The following is a 16,066-nucleotide window of genomic DNA, read 5'->3' as shown; positions in this document are numbered from 1 at the left end:
TGGCAGTTTCTATTCATTACTTTACTTTTATGGCAGCCCCCCCCCCCATGTTCAATAATAATCTTGCACACCTTGGTGGACGTCACTTAAATAAAAGAACAGCAAGTGAAGATTGTGAATCACCCTGACACCTTAAAAAGGCCTGGTTATCAAACAACCAGAACCTGACTGTCAGTCCGATCAACAATCCTCCACCCTAAAGTGTCCTTGGCTATCTCATCAATCCCCTCCAGCTCCAGAGCTAAATGACCTCCTCTGAAGCTGAAAAAAAAATAAAAAATTCTGCTGAAGCCTGCTCCTGAGAGAGTGGCTTCTCATGTTTGAATGAAATTTGCCTTTTTTTTGAGTAGCAATTTAGGTTTTAACTGGTTTCTAATTTCTCTTATTTTATGGTACAATTAAGTGTACTTTATTTGAGCCAAAAAAACAGTTGCATTACAGTAATAACCTGGGAAACCCAACAGTCTTTAAAATTGTTATCAACCAAAGATATTTGAAAATTGTTATTATTTTGCTTCAAAAGTAAGAGAAACTTGAATGTAATTAAATTATGCTGCACAGTACTCAAATAATTGAGTTTACCCAAGTAATGAGGGGAACATGATGGAAGAATCATTTATTTCGCTGTATTATCCAGGTCCAAATTTGCTTTGCTTTGACAACCAAATTAAAAAATGTGTTTTTCACTTGAATGAGGAGAGAAATCAAATATTATCACTATCCCTGCTGTTCGCCTAAACAAAGAGCACGCGGCGCATTCAAATGCGGTGCCAGTGCCTCTTGTCGAACTAAATGTACGGTACGCAGTAGTTTGTGATTGAGATCAACAGCAGGTTCGGAGTGTGCTAAGAATGGCTGGATGTTTGAGTGGCTTTGAAATTTTATGTAGAGATAAAAAAAACTATTTCACAAGTCTTATTATGTTGCCAATTCTTTTAAAACAAAGTGTAAACATTTTATAATGAACAATGATTACTGGAATTCTTTTGCATGAAATAAAAAAATATTTGAAATAAGTAACCTGGTTTTTATTTTTATTTTTATTTTCAGTGTCTGTGACCTGATTAATACTACTTATATTTTAAGATTCGTCTGTTATCATCTCAAGCAGATTACTGACACCAAGTAAACATTTATGTTTGAAAGGTTGTGGCAGTTGGCTCATATATTTAGTATTTTGAAGTTTTATACAATAGACATGTTGATGAGCATATCTGAGAGTTACACAGTCCATTAGAAAAGCAGCTTCTGTGATCATGCTGATTAAGATATTTATTACACGGCTTTGATGAATACTCGATTCTGATTGGTCAATCACGGCGTTCTACGATCTGTTATTTCTTTATAGCAGACCGTTGCTATGTATAACAGACCGTTGCTATGGGCGCAGTTCTGATCTCAGACTCTGGCGGACCATTTTTGTGTCAAATTATTGATTTCTTAAGTAAGTAGCCGTGTAATAAGCAGGATAATGTACAGATAGCGGGTCATTGTTGTGAAATAAATACCGTTCAGGGCGATGCAAGACCTGGCGCCCTGTCGGGGTTTATTTCACAACAACGACCGGCTCGCTGTACATTATCCCTTACTTGTACATAAACATTTTAATTCTGCATGAAAGCAAAACAGAATGTGAGAATTTCCCTCAGTGTTTTCAGAATCATGATTATCATATGACAACTGTGCCAAAGCAGCTGATAAAAACTACTGTAGATCATTTCTAGACATTATATGACAGCAACTGCCATGTTAGCCCATCAAAATGTTAACTTGATACCCACAATAAAAGGCATCAGTCATTGTCCTTTAAGTGCAGAATACATGGTGGACACAAGAGGGCAGTATTTCATTACATGTAACTAATGAAAAGCAGTCAAAATCCTACAAACAAGATCCAAACTCCATTAGTAAACTTCTGCTTTTTGTCTTTCTGCTTGATAAATTTTATCATTGTACTGATGCGATTCTTTTACTTAATCTAAGTTTTAAATGTCTCATTTAATTTTAATGATACTGGACTGGTCTCAATTATGTTTATTGTGATTGCTAAACTGTTTGATATCTTGCTTTAAAGACCCAAGGCCTTCAAATTGTGTTTACTTTGTCTAACTTTATTCTTTGTGGAAGATTGAAACCCATAAGAAGAAATGTTTTTACCTTCTAGCTCTCTTTCTAGACATTGCTGCAATACATTAAAATTCAAAGAACAGTAGTAACAGTTAGCCCCAATAAAACAAAACTGCTTCTTCACTGATAAGTCTGTCAGTGAGTGACATTTCCTGCCTTGTCCGTCTGACCTCTGAACATGAACTTGCTCACCATCATCCAGCTTCTCTTCCCCGGAGTGGAGCGTCTGTAGCTCATCTCATCTCATGTCTCCGAGGTATGCGATCAGACTCTGTGGTAGACGGCCGTGCAAGGAGCTGATACACAAACCAGATGTGAGAGCCGTTTGCCAGATGTGGCTGCTCTGCTTTGCTTTGCTCCAGTTAGGGGAGTCAAAGTGGTCAACCGTGGCTGGCGTTACTGGGGAGGATTGCTTTCACAGCACGTCATTGGCCAAATCAAACAAAAACAGAGAGAGCTGAGAGAGACAGATTGGCTGGAAAGAAGGAGATGAGTAATTATGATTAATAATGGTTATACTGAAGAGCCTTTAAAGGAGATGAGAAAAGATGTTCAATCAAGCGTTAATCCCACACAGTTTGTTCTTATTACGAAATATTAGTGGAAGTATTTCTGGGAACTTCCACATTAGATTCACTATGAAATTTAGATTTTCTGGCCCTAGTATTTGATAAGAAGGTGTTAATACATCCCCTTCAGAAACCTACAGTATTTGTGACATCACTGACTGTTTATTTCAATACTGTATCTCTACGCCCCGTCATCCAGCTATATTTTGCGTATCAAAACTCTCCGTGTATGATCAGTCGTCGAAATGACACTATGGAGGACATACATAAACAGTATGTGCAGTTTCTCTTGAGGTATTGTCAAATTTACAGCCAATCAAATCTCTGTCAGGATTTTCAACGTCATCCAGATTTCTTTTTTTTCTAGATGTTTCCTCTCTTAATAAGACAAATTCAACACAATTCTCCTTTTAGCTATCAATTATAGTAGTATAGTTTATAAAGTATACTATTATTAGTCTGGCTTGTGTCCATCCAGATAACAGAGTGAAGACTTGTGTTTCATCTGACCCGGAACATCACTCGCCAATAGTCCTTAAATTGACATTTTTGCATTTGTTGGATTCCCTTTCTTTATCCAACGAGAAAGTATTGATGACATATTAAGTAAATATTTAAAGCTGCATTGATCTATATTTCAATTGAAACACTGGACAAATGACTAATGTGAAAGTGGTTATACATAGTGACAAATGCAGAGAATTGGCCCCTGACTGCAGTTGCCCTCAGCTCCGCAGATTGTTTTAGCCACTTTCAGCTAGTTGTTTTGGTTTTACAGCCCTCAACTTTACTGTTTTGGTTTTCACTCTCACCCACAGAGTCTGAACTGCTCTTATCAACCTTACTTCCAGACACGGCAGGCACCTGTTTTCAGACAAAAATCTCTGATAAAGTCATTGTACGCTATACCTGCCCAACATCAAGCTATAGACAGACAAAAGTTAGCAAATAACTGGTGAGCGTGGAGCATTTAGCAGCTAAAGAGCCAGATATTTGTATGCCTTGGTGCCAGTGACAGCCGTGGTTGGGATGCATTATATTTTCGGGTTGTCCGTCAGTCCAGTCCATTCTCATGAACGTGATATTTTAGAAACTTGAAAATTTGGCAAAACGTCCACTTTGACTCAAGGATGAAGTGATTTGATTTTTGTGGTCAAAGGTCAAGGTCACTGTGACCTCACAATACATATTTTTGGCCATAACTCAATAGTTCATATGCTAAATATGACAATTTGACACACGTCTAATAGGATAAAATGATGAAATCATGACATTTTAGGTAGATTTAAACTGCAACTTGACTGGTTGGCGGAGGCATACAGCCATGAGGCGGTAATTCTAGTTTCTTAGGAGTTGGTGGAGATCAAAACAGAGCTGAAAGAGTGAATGTTAGATTTGTCGGATGGTCACAAACGCAGCTCCAAATAAAATGCTTATGTTACTCTGCGTCTGTTGAATGTGTAAATAGGCAACAGTTTGCTAACTTTTTAGCCAACTTATTATTAAAACAAATGAGAGTATTTCCCAAATTGTCAAACCATTCTTTTAAGTGTTACTATTATTTTCCAATAAATTTGCCAACCTAGTTTGAGTAAGACTCCTAGGAGAATAGAGGGGAAATAGAGGATCATCTATGATGACTTTCTTAAAATAGAAAAGGACATTGGAGGAAAAGAATAAAAGGTGAGAAACAAGAAGTAATAAAAACTTCTACATCTTTGCCAACAAAACCACCCAACAGAGAAGCGAGGAGAAATCAAAAGACACGTAAAGAGGTGAAACCGTTGAAGTTAAAGTGGAAAAAGGTGCAGCAGGAGTCCAGAGGTGCTGAAAGAGAAAAGCTGAGAAGGGGAGGGGGGAAAGAAAAGTCAGACAGTATCTTACTGGCTTCAGTTGCTTCCACTGTATGCTGCCAGATGAGGGTTTTCCAGATGTTAGAGGTAGGGGAAGGATAGGGAGTGGATGTAGAGGGGGGGGAAAAAAATCCAGATTTTTTTTTTTACTTCTCTTTTTATTTGTCTTCCTGTGAGTTTCCAAGGCTGGTCAGAGCACGAGGTAAGTGGCTGCAAACACTTGAAGGTGAAGACCTCTAGAGTGCTTTGATAGCCACTATTAGCCTCACAGCGCTCGCAGAAACAATAGATGTCGAAAAAAAAACTGTCGAGCTTGATGACTCGCTATAAACTCACTGAACTGCTTTCTTTTTCCCCTCCACCTCTCCCATCTTTTTACTTCTTCCTCCCACATCACTGATCGTTTTCTTTCCAGGGCGCATGAGAAATGATGTTTTTATGTGTGTGTCATGTGATTCCTTAGCACTAAAAGCCTGGCTCTCATTTTTCAATCCCCCTGTGTGTGTGTACACGTATTTGTGTGTGTGTGTGTGTGTAGAGGCAGAGGAGCAAGACTAAGGAGTCCCAGCTGTCTCTTTCCCAGCTGCCACTGCTTGACTCCTGATGAGAAAAGTGGACACAGTGATAGAATAGATAGCTTGTGTTGTTTTGTTGTATCTTCACCTCTGTTTGTTGAGTCCTGCTTGTATGCATGTGCACTTACTGTGGTGTGTGTACATAATGTGTTTGTGTAACGGGACTTTCTTGAATCCCCTCCTCGGGACGGGCCAAGTTGAGGGTCTGTAAGCATTTATAGAGTCGTTATAATAAAAGAGTGGGTCACAGCAAAAAACTCAACAGCAGCTCTGGGATTTTCCAGCCCTCCACTCAGCCGGTGCCAAGACACTGTTTAGACAGAGAAGGCTGGAGATATTGAATGCCTTGTCTAGTGTTACGCAGGGGAATAGCCTAATCCAGACTGGGCTCATTCTTTCCCACATGAATGGTGTGCGCTTGTCTGTACTCGGTGCATGTGTGTGTGTGTGTGTGTGTGCGTGTGTGGCGAGAGGGGCCGGTATGAGAATCAAGAAACAGACAACATCCTCATGCTGCGCAGAGAGGGCCTGAAGAACAATAAAGCCTGGCAAGTGAAGGAAGCACTCTGGCTAGAGGCCCGCGACTGGACAACGCTTAGCTTGTTTTGGGTCCTGAAACAAATAAACGAGTTCCTCTCAGTTTCACAAGCTCACGCGCACACACACACACACACATGCAGAGGAAAAACATATTGAAATCAATATGGTTTACTTACAACAAATGGATTGAACGAGGACAAAACAAATTCAAGCTGTAATCAATCTGCAAGATTGTAGCGCATGCAGAGACAGATTTGTAAGCGCAGTAAAAGTTTGAGCTCCATTTGTTTTGCACACTCCACACAATATTTTTCTTGTGATGTCTAAACAGGAACATACTGTATATGAAAAGAACATACCTGAATGCAATGGTTAGGGAAATTGCCCAATGTTCAGGCAGGATCTAACAGGATGACTCTTCACTTCCAGGTTATATCCCACGAGTATTTTTCAGTGGGCCTTCAAGCACCTTGTGAGCTTAATTTATGCTTCCACGCTTATGTTTGTTATGATAATCAAAAAAACACGAAGGTGTGTCATGATGTGATATACTAAAGTACTGGATGACTTTTTAGTACATGTTTAATGACATACTATGCTATGACTTTTTATGTCATGTTTTAGGACCTATTAGGCTATGACTTTTTAATGGCTTTTTCATGACATACTGCACTATGCCATACTATACAATGACATATTTATAACATACTATAATATGGCTTATTAATTACTTTTTTAAGACATACTATACTGTGGATTTTGTATGACTTTTTATGACATACTATACTATGGATTTATTTAAAATGTTTGGACATACTGCACTATGGCTTTTTGTGACTTTTTTTCAACATAATATTCAATGTCTTTTTTTGACATACTATACTATAACGTTTTTTTACTTTTTTCGACATACTATATTATGACTTTTTTTTTTACTTTTTTCAACATACTATACTATGACCTTTTTTTTACTTTTTTTGACATACTACACTATGACTTTTTTCAACATACTATACTATGACTTTTTTTACTTTTTTTTGACACACTATACTATAACTTTTTTCAACATACTACACTATGACTTTTTTTTACTTTTTTCGACATTCTATACTATGATTTTTTTTTACTTTTTTCGTTCAAACTATCCTATGACTTTTTTATTGCTTTTTTAGATATACTATAGTATGACTTTTTTCGACATAAAAAAAAGTCATAGTATAGTAAATCGAAAAAAGTCATAGTGTAGTATGTCAAAAAAAGTCATAGTATAGTATATCGAAAAAAGTCATAGTGTAGTATGTCAAAAAAAGTCACAAAAAGTCATAGTATAGTATGTCGAAAAACGTCATAGTATAGTATGTCAAAAAAAGTCACAAAAAGTCATAGAATAGTATTACGAAAAAAGTCATAAAAAAGTCATAGCATAGCATGTCGAAAAAAGTAAAAAAAAGTCATAGTATAGTATGTCGAAAAAAGTAAAAAAAAAAATCATGGTATAAGTCGAAAAAAGTCATAGTATAGTATGTCGAAAAAAGTAAAAATAAGTCATAGTATAGTATGTCGAAAAAAGCCATAAAAAAGTCAGAGTGTAGTATGTTAAAAATGTTTTCGACATACTATACCATGATTTTTTTTAACTTAATTCGACATACTATCCTATGACTTTTTTATTGCTTTTTTTTGACATACTATACTATGATTTTTCTTTACTTTTTTCGTTCATACTATCCCATGACTTTTTTATTCTTTTTTAGATATACTATAGTATGACTTTTTTTTACATTAAAAAAGTCATAGTATAGTATGTCGAAAAAAGTAAAAAAAATCATGTTATAGTATGTTGAAAAAAGTCCTAGTATAGTATGTAAAAGAAAAAGTCATAGTATAGTATGTAAAAAAAAAAGCCATAAAAAAGTCCTAGTATAGTATGTCGAAAAAAGTAAAAAAAAAAAAATTCATACTATAGTATATCTAAAAAAGTAATAAAAAAGTGATAGGATAGTATGTCAAAAAAAAGTCAAAAAAGTATATAAAGACATACTATACTTTGGCTTTTTTTACTTTTTTCGACATACTATACTATGACTTATTTCGACATACTATACTATGATTTTTTCATGGCTTTTTTATGACTTTTTTCGACATATTACACTATGCCTTTTTAGATTTTTTTCGACATACTATACTTTGGCTTTTTTTGTTTTACTTTTTAGACCTACTATGCTGTGCCTTTTAATTACTTTTTTTTTTACTTTTTGTAAATTAAACATCATGTGAAACGGAGCACATCAGTATTTGCTTCCTACTGGAGCACCATGTTTGATCTGATTTTATCGCAGCATATGCTGTGCACATTTCAAGACAGCTAGCATCAGTATGTTTACAGGTTAATGCCGAAGTCCTGAAACTGGGAGAGGGCAATGAAAAGCAGGAAAATTGGGAGTGTTGGCAAGTATCGTGACACACTGTATGTGACCAGAAGTAAGGGTACCAGACGCTCCCATGCCAGCACATCTTGGACCTCAGCTTGTTTTTCAGTTTTATTTACAGCTGAATTGTCCACAAGTTTTTTTCACATGCAATTTAAAATTTCACACACAATTCATCCAAGTCACAACTGGCTGTATCCAGATAAGTGTAAATAAAGCCTCAGTCAGAGCTCTCAGTCTGCCAGCATATTAAAACTATGACTCAGATGGCCCTCTGAGTCATTTCTACTGCTCCTCTCAGCCTCAGATAACCTGAAACTCCAGACTCTAATTGGCACGCAAGCTCAATTCTTATTAGCTGGCTTCTTTGTCTCATGTGATTTTGCAGTTTGGTTAAGAATTATGGTTCCCAGTGTAACCAATTAGAGTCCGGACAAACAAGGAGCTCTCGCATCAGGATATAGGTCAAAAGAACCATATACAATAACATCATGGTGAATCTGGAAAAAAACAATGATGTGGAGTTGTCATTGCAACACTTTCATTTACCACTGTTAATAATAATAGAACCAATGAGAATTCAAATGTCCAAATTCCTTCACAGCAACTTGAACCAGTTTTTTGTTTTGCTCTCTACCCAAACCTCTAACTTTGCATTCATTGGAAGTAAAAGGCAGGATACATGTGCCATTTAGCCTTATCACTGTTATCACTCCCACTCATAACAACAACAACCCAGGGCTTGAATTAGAGCCATAGAGAAAATACCTCCCACGTATTAATTTACCAGTTCAAAAGCATTTAATAAGCAATGTTACCTAAAGAAAAGAGGAACGAGATTAAAAACAGCTCTAATGTGATTTTCCAGTGGCTTTACGAAATGCATCAACAAAAAAGGGGGCTTTGTTGACAACACCCTCTGCACATTCAATACAAATGTAGTTTGGTCAAATCAAACCAAAGTTTCTGGCCTTTGTGGGAAGACAAATCATGCTTTTAATTTCCAATAAAAGGAGAGCTTCTCATCTGGGCTAGCAGAGTCAAACAGAATAACTTCCCACAGTCCAAACAAACATGAATTATGACAAAAGAAGTCCAAGTTCTAACTACAACTCTAAATTTATGGAAGATGGTAGTTGAAATAATACCACAAATCCCTCTACAGTTCTTTCCTCTGGTTGTATAACTACATAGCAACCACACAGTTAGATGAAAACATTCAGTCTGCTTGTTGCATGTTAGAGAGAAGATGACATCTTCTAAATGACACTTCAACCAACTGACGCTAAACATTATGAACAAACATAAAGTAATGTATTATACTGATAGAAAATAATGAGACAGGTATGGGTTTTCCGGCCAATAAAGATCTGAGGACGTCTCTCTGTCTGGGATAACACTATAAGCAAATTTGCTGGTTGATTTATGTGTTGTGCTCTCTAGCAACACTAAATCAGTCAGTCAATCAGAAACAGTGAAAGAACAGATTCATTACTGTCTGCAGTCGCCCCCTCCAACAGATGAACAGCCTTTGTTAATGTGGAAGTTATTCAGTCGCAAAACACTAGCCTTCAAATGGAAAACCTTGTCCAACCTCCACAGTCTGGATAAAGTTCTGTAAACATAGCCAACATTACTTGCTAGCCTCTGATTATGAATCAACCAACTTGAAGTTGTTCATTATCACATTACATATATTATTATTTCAGTAGCATTGACTATTTCTCGGCAAAAGCTGTTAAAAAGTAGAATCCTTTTTTACTGTGCAGGTGCGGGTACAAGTGAGATGCCACAGCTGTAATTGCAGCTTGTTCACTTCCACCTACAACTAAGATAAGTCTGTAGAGAAGATCCTGTAGAGCGATGTATTGCTTTAGAATATTATCTAACTTCAGCTCTATTGTCTAGAGATTTGAAACAAAAAAAGTTGTCTTCATGTCCAGATTGCAGAATTTTGATATTTACATTTGTAGATGCCAGAAAATCGTTCCTACCTATTTTGGTGACCCTTTGACCTTTCTTATAGCACCAGTTTCAGATCAAAATTTGGTAACACTTCATTTTACAGGTCCGCAAATTTCATGGTAATTAGGTGATAATTGGAAAGTAACTTATTTCTTTGCAATTACTGCCAAATTACCTAAATATTTACATCAAATTTTAATTTAATTTTAATTTATCAAATTACTTTATTATAAACATTATTTAATAATTATATATTAAAATAGCATATACTCGTTAAAATGGGGCCCTTAGGCTTGAGAAGCGGCTGTGCGCTGCTCTTCATCGGAGGTGGAAAACCAAAACTAATAGAAGACACTTCTGATCAGGCACCAATCTCACCATTGTGTGACTTATTGTCTACATAAATGTAACCTGGTAGCTAATGTAATGATTCAGGGAGTTTTTAAAGAAATTTCAAATAAGTTATTTGCTAATTATTATCCATTTATCAGCAGACATGGAAATAACGCATATCAATTAACTTTGTATATTCTAAATGTATTAAATAAATTTACCGGCTATTGGGAAATAGCAAAATATATTTAGTAAATGTTTATAATAGAGTCATTTTCGATAGATTTTTAGGTAAATATTGGGGTAGTTTCAAAGAAATTTCAAATAGGTTACTTGCTAATTATCAACTAATTACCATGAAATTTGTGGACCTGTAAAATTAAGTGTTACCCAAAATTCCCCTCAAGCAACTCAACATGTTACGGTGAAAACTAATGGCAAGACTTGAATAAATTACAATCATTATTTAATTTAATATTCATGGTATGCAGGCGGTGAATCATACGGTTTTTGGTGACCCAAAATACCTTCTCTGCAACATCATGAAGCCAAAATTTCCCTTTGGGCACAAATAAATTAAATTTACTGAGCACATTCATGTTCCCCAAAGGATGATCCATTTCCATGTTGGGCAGTGAGGTCAAATTGACTTTATACATGTGAAATATTAAATTTGGATGGAAAATACTATATGAGTATTACTTTACTTCATGGCAGGTTAACACACTTGACTCACTTTAAAAGGTTTAATGGCTTAAGAGTAAGCATTACCTAAATCCTTAACATTTAAAACCTATGGAAATTTGAGCTTCTGCATGAGTGACCTGCCAGGAGGAAAAGACTTCTCTCCATGAAAAAAGTTTATGTAATAATTGTTCGCCCCACCTTCCCATCTCCCTCTCTTTGGGCAAACACATCACCGCTCTCTTTGGGACCCACTAAGCCTTTGAACAATAGATGCAGTGTACTCAGGGCCATCACTGAAATCACCACAGCGAGAGAGCTCGCCCGTGTGTGTCTCCTTTGTGCGCACAAGAGTTACACCTTCCGCATGTGTGTTTGTGTGTGAAAATGACATCTATATGTTCATTTCTACAGGTTTGTTTGGTCGTGTGTGCAGACTGTGCCATTTCTCAGAGAACTGAAGACACATTCTTTGAGTGGTGGGCGGCCCAGAGGAAGCAGAGGGGGCTTTCAGATGATATGACAAGGTCGCTGTTTAACTTGGAGAGCCTGACTGTTATTTCTGTCTAACCTGTGGCAAGCTGGCAACACTCTCTGAAACGAACCTGGAGGACCACTGGGAGGGAAAACCAAGCGGAGGGCATGAATGGGAAGTTGGGGGCGGAGGGATAGACACCGACAGAAAGAGAGGGAGACCTCAAACACCAAACATTTTTAGAGGCTAACTGTAGAAAAACAAACCATACAGGGTGTTGAGGCCTGTGAGTCATAACTGTCACGGCTCCATGACTGCGTCTCTCTAAAGAACAGTCCCATTGACAAACCTCTGGATTACACACACTCACTGTATGATGGGATTGTATTTGTGTGGTTAATGTGTTTCCAGTGATGTGTCTGTGTGAGTATCTGTCTGTAAATACATGCACATAAAAGGACTGTGTGTGTGTTAATGAGCATAGTAAGGCCACAGCACAGTTTATTGAACTATAACTGGGGATGTGTCCAGACATGACACACACACTCAGTTGCACAAATGTTTCATCAGGTAAAATTACAAACTGGAGTTATGTACGATGACAAAAAATCTTATCCGTACTCAACAACTGGTTTGTCACAAGCTGCACTAGCCATGGCTGCATCTTTTCATCACCTCAACCCCAGCACACACTAATAAAATAATAACATTTAGCAAACTAACACTACTGTACCCTGCCAGATTTGTGTTTAAGGAAGTCCTCAAAATTCAAGTTTTGACTTGCCATAGTCCAGTTAATGCATATCAAGTGAATTTAAGACTACCAGGATGACTATTTTACCTAATCGTATTTATTACAGTTGATTTATACACAAGTACAAGTGTAAAAATGTACTTAAATAAAAGTAAAAAGTAGGTCAGTTAAAATGTATTCTGAGTAAACGGAAATCAACTTCACACCACAGAGCCCTGAAATTCCATTTCTATAGATGGCACCACTTTCCTCGGTGTAGCCTCACTAGAATCAACCGGAAAAGAGAGAAAATTCAGACAATTTAACAAAAATGGCCAACAATATATAAAAAGCCAATGGACACCGAATCAGGTGCAACAAGCATTATTAAGCCTTAGTATAGTATGTCATAAAACATGTCATAAAAAAATCATAGTATAGTATGACATAAAGAAGGTCATAGTATTGTATAACATAAAACAAGTCATAAAAAGTCATAGTATATTATGTTGTGGTGGAGAAAAATCATGAAAATCATGAAAAAAATCATAGTATAGTACAGTATGTCATAACAAATGTCATAAAGAAAGTCATAGTATAGTATTTCATAAAAAGTCATAAAGAAAGTCATAGTATAGTATTTCATAAAAATTCATAAAGAAAGTCATAGTACAGTATGTTATAAAATGCGTCATAAAAAGTCATAGTATAGTATGTCATAAAAAGTCATAAAGAAAGTCATAGCATAGTTGGGGAATTAACTATTTGTACTTTTTACACTTCGTTTTTTGTTCAAATTAAACAAATAAGATAGTGAGCTTCACAGGTGCCTGACAGCAGATTTGTTTTACCTTTAGACAGAGCCAACTGTTTCCCCCTGTTACCAATTTTTGTGCTAAGTCGTTGTAGTTTCTTTTGGTATCCATCTTCTCATCTAGTGAAAAGTGGATGCCTCATTTCCAAAACAGTGAACTATAATGTTCCAACTTTCTCAATTCTATACTGCTGTCACAAGCTGCCAGAGAATTAAGAAGCAGGCATGGCTTTGCCTTGTTAAAGGGAGAGGTAAAGGGGATAAAGGGAAATGTTTGAAGGTGATTTGACCACTGGACAGTATATGTGTAGTTTACAATCCAGTTACTGTTGTGTGTTGTTAAAATGCCTCACTGAATTCCTTCTGTCTGCACCATCTTTCAGCTTGGTTGCACCGCTCACATGCGCTTCAAAACACAATCGCAGCGTTTCGAGTCAAACTGTGCGTTGGGTCGGAGACGAGAAGCCGAGAGACCGGGAGAGTGGCATTAATCAGACACAGATGACCTGGCTTGCCTCGTATGATAAATGCATCCAAATAGGAAAGAAAGGGTTGACATTTGAAAGTCAGAAGTGAAAAGAGTGAAAACGGTTCGTAAAAAGCGGGGGAAGACTAAAAGGGTTAGATCAAAGCTAACATTCTCACATTAAAGGTTGCCAGGTCTTCCTCTATTGTCAGTTTTTCACATTTCACATCACTCCATCCCATCCTTCCTGACTCCCTATCTATGTTACAGTTAAAGAGACCATGGTGCAGAGCAGGAAAGGACGTGACTTGACATAATAGGACAGTGGGCCACGGGTAGAGAGATGTGTAGCTTATATCAGCTGATCCCAGGGGTTGTACAGTTGGTGTGGAGGAAAAAACGGGGGATGCGGCAGGACAGATATAGAACAAGGTTAAAGGAGGACATGTTGTGGATGCTCTCGGGCTGTTCTCTCCTCCTTCTCCAACGTTTAACCTCATTCTTTCTCTCAGGTCCGTCAGGCCTCATTGCCGCTATGCTAAAACAAGGAAAGTGATTCAGGGCCTCGACAGGAGACTTGTGAATTGTTGCCAAAGATATCAGTCTTCAGACAGGGTGTGGCCTTCCACTTTGCCAGCTTCCCCTTCATACTACTACTCTAACTCTCAAACCTCCCACCTGGGTCCTTTACTGCTCACTCACAGTGGAAGATCTACTGACTCTGTAGCTGCAATGTCACACCAACATTGACACAAGTTGCTTTAAACAGCGATTAAACGCTGATGAGAGGAGAAAATAAATGTCACGGGGTTTGAATGTCGAATTAGGTTTGTCTCTTTATTTTCTGAAATGATTATCATGGCAGCACAAAGGCTAATTAACCTTTGTTCAAGTCTAGTTAATGTTACATTGTGATAACTGTGACCTTGAGCGTGAGGTTAGATGACAGTTGTGTTCCGTTTGTGATCTAAAAGTCAGAAAAGTAGCATATTCAGCTATTATGACAAAGAAACATATAAATCAAAATATTAGATTAAACATTTCCTTATCAATTTTTACAAGATGATGAGTGAACAAATTAAGTTGTAGTGAAACAAATGTCAACATTACACAATTGTGTGTAAGTCTGCAGTTTAATTTTGTTTTTGGGCACTTGGGGGCAGCGCAACAAGCTGTAAACACAATTGCCATACCTTAAAAAGTTGAACGCATTAGCCAACTGTTGTCTATTTACACATCCAGCATACTCAAAGCAACATTAGCATTTATTTGGAGTTGTGTTTTCTGGTCACCTGATGAATGTAAGTCCAATATTCACTCTACTTTTGTCTCCGTTTTGGTCTCCACCAACTCATGAGAAAAAAATCTGTCAGTTAGTCGCTAACTTTGTCTGTTTGGTGCTGGGAGCTAACTTATCGTGGTTTTATCAGAGCTTTTTCGCTAAACACTGCTGCTTGCTCTGGGTGGAAACAGGTTGATAATAGTAAAGTTGTGGGCCATAAAAACCAAAACAATTCGCTGAAAGAAGCTAAAATGCTCCATAGAGCTGAGAGGAACAGCAGAGTTGAAGGAAAATTATTTGTAACAGGAGAGACTTCAGAGACCAGGTCTAAAGGACACCATAGCACAGGGATTTAAGGCAATCAACTAGATTACAGACTAACGTTTCAACGCCAACTGCGTCTTCATCAGAGTCAAACAGATCACATCCTCTTAAATAATCTCCCCTAGTTGGGAACTGATTCAGCATAGGCTGGAAAGTGAGCTCCCAACTAGGGCAATCCGTGTGCTCCAGTGTGCTTTGGACCTGGTCTCTGAAGTCTTTCCTGCTACAAGATTGCCCTATTCTGTGAGGCCTACTATTCCTTGTGAAACAGTTGAAGCGCGTTTAACCTCCTTTCTCCATTGAAAGTTATTTGTTATTAGTTATTAGCCTTTGAATTGGAACATGACTTTTTTTGTAATGGAGAAAAACTGATAGGTTTTCATCTTTAAGTTAACGTAGTACATAAGTACAAGCGTCATTGTCGCGCCATTGTAGCGTCTTGGGTCAATCAGTGGGATTTTGTAAATGCAAAATGGGACAATTACACACATTATATTAAATGTTAGTATTTTACTTTTACGTAATTAAATCTGTCTAAGACAGTAAGCTTGTGGGTTGTTTGCATTGCATTTACAAAGTCTCTTGGGACTGTCTTGGGACAGCAAAATGCATAGTTAGACCAGTAAGACAATTTATGGTTCAATCCAATATTAAGTTGAAGACACCACAAATTTGCAAATTCAGGTGTCACAGCCAGAGAAATGCATCTCTTTCATCTCCAGTGACAATCCATACACAACTTTGTCTTGGTGGCGTGAAAGATTCACCGGTGGGGAAAGGGAGTGTGCTTCACAGTCAAGGATTGAGGACATCCACCACATTGCAAGTGTTTATCAAATACCAACAGCTTCTTTCTGCACTGAAAATACAGGCGCATTATGCTGGAGGGAGAGACCC

The sequence above is a fragment of the Sebastes fasciatus genome, chromosome 15 (assembly GCF_043250625.1).
Source record: "Sebastes fasciatus isolate fSebFas1 chromosome 15, fSebFas1.pri, whole genome shotgun sequence".
NCBI lineage: Eukaryota > Metazoa > Chordata > Actinopteri > Perciformes > Sebastidae > Sebastes > Sebastes fasciatus.
This window is presented reverse-complemented; position numbering follows the sequence as displayed.